Raw genomic sequence first — 6000 nt, forward strand, 5'->3', positions numbered from 1 at the left:
AAATTTAATTGATTGGACATGATTTCGAAAGGCACACACATGTCTATATAAGGTCCCACAGTTGACAGTGCATGTCAACCAAGCCAGTGGATGTCAACCACAGTGCAAAAACCAAGCCTTGAGTTCAAAGGAATTTTCCATAGAGCTCCGAGACAGGATTGTGTTGAGGCACAGATCTGGGGAAGGGTAGCAAAAAATGTCTGCAGCGTTGAAGGTCCCCAAGAACACAGTGGCCTCCATCATTATTAAATGGAAGAAGTTTGGAACCACCAAGACTCTTCCTAGAGCTGGAAGCCCGGCCAAACTGAGCAATCGGGGGAGAAGGGCCTTGGTCAGGGAGGTGACCAAGAACCCAATGGTCACTCTGACAAAGCTTCAGAGTTCCTCTGTGGAGATGGGAGAACCTTCCAGAAGGACAACCATCTCTGCAGCACTCCACCAATCAGGCCTTTATGGTATAGTGGCCAGACTCCTCTCTGTACTTTGCTCTGTTCATCTTTCCCTCTATCCCCACTAGTCTCCCAGTCCCTGCCGCTGAAAAACATCCCCACAGCATGATGCTGCCACCACCATGCTCAATTTTGGTTTCATCTGACCAGAGAATCTTGCTTCTCATGAGAGTCATTTAGATCACTTTTGGAGTTTGCCAAAAGGCACCTAAATGACTCTCATGAGAAGCAAGATTCTCTGGTCAGATGAAACCAAAATTGAGCATGGTGGTGGCAGCATCATGCTGTGGGGATGTTTTTCAGCGGCAGGGACTGGGAGACTAGTGGGGATAGAGGGAAAGATGAACAGAGCAAAGTACAGAGAGATCCTTGATGAAAACCTACTCCAGAAAGCTCAGGACCTCAGACCGGGGCGAAGGTTCACCTTCCAACAGGACAACGACCCGAAGCACACAGCCAAGACAATGCAGGAGTGGCTTTGGGACAAGTCTCTGAATGTCCTTGAATGGCCCAGCCAGAGCCCGGACTTGAACCCAATCTAACCTCTCTGTAGAGACCTGAAAATAGCTGTGCAGCAACGCTCCCCAACCAACCTGACAGAGCTTGAGAGGATCTGCAGAGAATAATGAAAACTCCCCAAATACAGGTGTGCCAAGCTTGTAGCATCATACCCAAGAAGACTCAAGGCTGTAATCGCTGCCAAAGGTGCTTGAACAATGTACTGAGTAAAGGGTCTGAATACTTATGTAAATGTGATATTTCCGTTTTTATATGTTTTATACATTTACCAAAGTTTCTAGAAACCTGTTTTTGCTTTGTCATTATGGGGTATTGTGTGTAGATTGATGAGGGAAAAAAACTATTTAATCAATTTTAGATTAAGGCTGTAACGCAACAAAATGTGTAAAAAGTCAAGGGGTCTGAATACTTTCCGAATGCACTGTATAGTAGGGTCTTATTTTCATCACTCTGTTGCAGGATAACTTTCTTGCAATGCAGGACATTTAAAACTTGTAGGGGCGGTTTCTTGGACACAGACTAAGCCTAGACTAAATTGCACTTTTAAACTGGACTAACTGAAATGGCATTTTTCAGACATGGTTTAAAATAGTCTCAGACTTGCCCTAGTCTAGATTTTAAAAGTCTGATTTCCAGAAGGATGTTTAGAGTTAATCTATACTGAACAAAAATATAAATGCAACATGTAAAGTATTGGTCCCATGTTATATGAGCTGAAATAAAAGATCCCCGAAATGTTCCATATGCACAAAAAGGTTATTTCTCTCAAATGTTGTGCCCAAATTTGTTCATATTCATGTTAGTGAGCATTTCTCCTTTGCCAAGATAATCCATCCACCTGACAGGTGTGGCATATCAAGAAGCTGATTAAACAGCATGATTACACAGGTGCACCTTGTGCTGGTGGACAATAAATGGCCACTCTTAAATGTGCAGTTTTGTCACACAACACAATGCCACAGATGTCTCAAGTTTTGAGGGAGCATGCAATTGGCATGCTGACTGCAGGAATGCCCACCTGATCTGTTACCAGATAATTTAATGTTAATTTCTCTACCATAAGCTGCCTCCAACGTCGTTTTAGAGAATTTGGCAGTACGTCCAACCGGCCTCACAACCGCAGACCACGTGTAACCACACCAGTCCAGGATCTCCACATCTGACTTCTTCACCTGCGGGATCTCAGACCAGCCATTCGGACAGCTGATGAAACTGAGTTTTTCTGTCTGTAATAAAACCCATTTGTTGGGAAAAACTCAATCTGACTGGCTCCCAGGCCCACACCCATGGCTGCACCCCTGCCCAGTCATGTGAAATCCATAGATTTAGGCCTAATGAATTTATTTCAATTGACTGATTTCCTTATATGAGCTGTAACTCAGTAAAATCGTTTAAATTGTTACATCTTGCGTTTATATTTTTGTTCAGTATAGATCTAAGTGAAGGCTTCAATTAAACCTGGCCAGAGGCAGGTTTAACTTCAGATGAATGGATGTTGGCTCCCAGGTTGACCTTGGCAATGGAGGAAAATGGATTACCTGAACTATTTCAGTGATGATCAAAGAGCAGTGCCAAGGCCAGACAGAAGGGTGGTTATAGACAGGAGCAACCCACTGAAAGATTTGATTAAATCACATTTCTGTGACCGTTTTTGTATGTACAAAGAAACTGCAGCTGACATAATTTGTTTGCTTGAGCCAAGGCTTTCATCTGAAGGCCCATTCCTCCTTCCCTACAAGTACTGATCACCTTGAGGTGTTTGGGATCTTGAACCTTCCATCGTGAAATGGGAGATTTGTGTGGACTGAAAGACAATTACATCAAGTTCCCTGATGCTGCTGCCCAAGACAACTACAAGGTAGAGTTCTATGAATATGGGAACTTGCCTGGAGTCATTGGCCGTATAGATATTCCCTTCAAGTGTCCCTCTACAGCAGATGTTGAGGAGTACAGGAATCGTAAAAACTGGTTCTCAATAAATGTACAACGTGTGTGCACTCCCAATTTGCAGTTCTCCAACATTGTTGCACGTTGGACTCAAAGATTTTCCCAAACTCCTCTTTGTATACTCAGCTTGAAGGAGGACAACATAGTGGAATCATACTTGGGACAGTGGGTATGCACAGACCAACTTAATGTTCACCCCCTATCTTCATGCAATAGGGCCTGAGCAACAACGGTACAACCAAGCTCATATCCACACCAGAGGTGTAGTGATTCGCATGTTTGGTGCATGGAAGAGACGTTTCCGGTGTCTCAGTAAACACATTGCGCTTTCAACCAAGAAGATGCTGTATTGTCATAATTGCAACAGCAGTGCTTCACAATGAACTCAAACAGCATGGCTGCCCAGATCCTCGCATTGAAGATGAGGATGACCCAGATGTTCCCATGGTTGAGGCAGACAATGACAGAAATGGTCTAGCCTGCAGAGATGCTTTTGCTATGGAGCACTTCTCACAACAAAGATAACTCAAGTGATTGAAGCAAACAATAGCCATGGATTGGTAACAAAAATGGTTTAAATTCAGAAATGGAAATATCGGGACCCCTAACTGGTGCTGGTTTGAGAAGAACATGGGTACTGTTTCTGCTTCCTGTTTCTCTCCTCCTCCTTCATAGCCAACTCAACATGAAGGATCTGCATCTTCATATCATGCTCTTCTTTTAAATAATTGCGCTTATGAAATTCCATGGCCAGTTTCTCATGCATGCTCAGCTTTTTTGTCTTTGTCCTCCGGCCCGGGTTAGTGCCACAGTCTTCACACCTGGCTACTGCAGATGTAGCAGGCTGACCTTCATCCCGTCTTATCCCTTCCAAGCTATGGTGATCATATGCCTCTAGAAAATGACTACATTTGTCACGCAAGGACGGGTCAGACCAAGGCGCAGCGTGAAATGCATACATGTTTATTTCTCAAAATAAACACACGAACAAAACAACGTAACGTGAAGTCCTCAGGCTAAACACAATAAAAGCCTCTACACGGAACAAGATCCCACAACTAATGATTACCAATAGGCTGCCTAAGTATGATCCCCAATCAGAGACAACGAGCGACAGCTGTCTCTGATTGGGAATCACACCCGGCCAAACATAGAAATACAACACCTAGAGTCAACATACTAGAGTCCCATAAGTCAGGGCGTGACAGTACCCCCAAAGGTGCGGACTCCGACCGCACAAACCTGACATAACAGGGTAGGTTCCGGGTGGGCATTCCGCCTCTGAGGCGGATCCGGCTCCGGGCGTGACGACCACATTCTCTCAGCCTCCCCGTTGCGCCCCTGGTCTGGTCTGGACCTCGGCGCGCTGCTTCCCATCTCCTTCCTCCCACGATGTACCAAGCCCTGTCTGGACCCTGGTGTGGGAGACCCCGAACCTGGAGAGGGGCTGACGTCTGGGTCTGGACTGGAGCCGCTGACCGGAGCTGGACTAGGCACCGGTGGAGCGGACTGCTCTGGCTCCAGAGTGGAGCTGCTGAACGGAACTGGACTAGACCCCGGTGGAGCGGACTGCTCTGGCTCCGGAGTGGAGCCGCTGACCGGAGCTGGACTAGGCACCGGTGGAGCGGACTGCTCTGGCTCCGGAGTGGAGCAGCTGACCGGAGCTGGACTGGACCCCGGTGGAGCGGACTGCTCTGGCTCCGGAGTGGGGCCGCTGACCGGTGCCGGACCAGGCACCGGTGGAACACACGCACCACTGGCTTGGTGCGAGGAGCAGGAACGGGCCGGGCCTGACTGGCGACACGCACCACTGGCTTGGTGCGGGGAGCAGGCACGGGCCGTACCGGACTGGGAACACGCACCACTGGTCTGGTGCGAGGAGCAGGAACAGGCCGGGCCGGACTGGTGACGTGCACCACTGGCTTGGTGCGGGGAGCAGGCACGGGCCGTACCGGACTGGGAACACGCACCACTGGTCTGGTGCGAGGAGCAGGAACGGGCCGGGCAGAACTGGGAACACGCACCACTGGTCTGGTGCGAGGAGCGGAAACAGACCGGGCCGGACTGGCGACACGCACCACGGGCTTAGTGCGGGGAGTAGGCACGGGCCGGACCGGACTGGGAACACACACCACTGGCTTGGTGCGGGGAGCAGGCACGGGCCGTACCGGACTGGGAACACGCACCACTGGCTTGGTGCGAGGAACAGGAACGGGCCGGGCCGGACTGGGCACACGCACCACTAGCTTGGTGCGGGACGCAGGCACGAGGTGTAGGCACGAGTGCAGTGGTCGGGGCTCTTCTCCATCGATCCCCGACCACCCTTTTAGCCCCCCAAAATGTTTTATTGGGGCTGTCTCTTGGGCTTCCTCCTCGGCCGGCGCCTTTTGTGTTGCCGTTGCTCCTCTCTAAACCGGGCCTCCACTGTCTCCTCCCAAGGACGGCGATCCATCCCAGCCTGAATCTCCTCCCATGTCCAGGATCCCTTTCCGTCCAGGATCTATTCCCATGTCCAGGATGTCTGCTCATGGGCACGCTGCTTGGTCCATTTTTGGTGGGATCTTCTGTCACGCTCGTTGAAGGACGGGTCAGACCAAGGCGCAGCGTGAAATGCATACATGTTTATTTCTCAAAATAAACACACGAACAAAACAACAAAACAACGTAACGTGAAGTCCTCAGGCTAAACACAATACAAGCCTCTACACGGAACAAAATCCCACAACTAATGATTGCCAATAGGCTGCCTAAGCATGATCCCCAATCAGAGACAACGAGTGACAGCTGTCTCTGATTGGGAATCACACCCGGCCAAACATAGAAATACAACACCTAGAACGTAAACATAGAAATAACAACATAGAACTCCACACCCTGACTCAACATACTAGAGTCCCATAAGTCAGGGCGTGACAACATTGCTGCATTATTGAACATTATTTCTTCAAGAGTTGACGGACAACATTACATATTCCCTGCAGTGCGGGAATGGCACATGTTGAATGAATGTGTCCTACCAAATGAAGATTGGAACGGTCCCCCCATCTGAACTGTACAAATGGTCATCATCAGGGATACCTTCCAG

Source organism: Coregonus clupeaformis, chromosome 26, assembly GCF_020615455.1.
Source record: "Coregonus clupeaformis isolate EN_2021a chromosome 26, ASM2061545v1, whole genome shotgun sequence".
Classification (NCBI taxonomy): domain Eukaryota; kingdom Metazoa; phylum Chordata; class Actinopteri; order Salmoniformes; family Salmonidae; genus Coregonus; species Coregonus clupeaformis.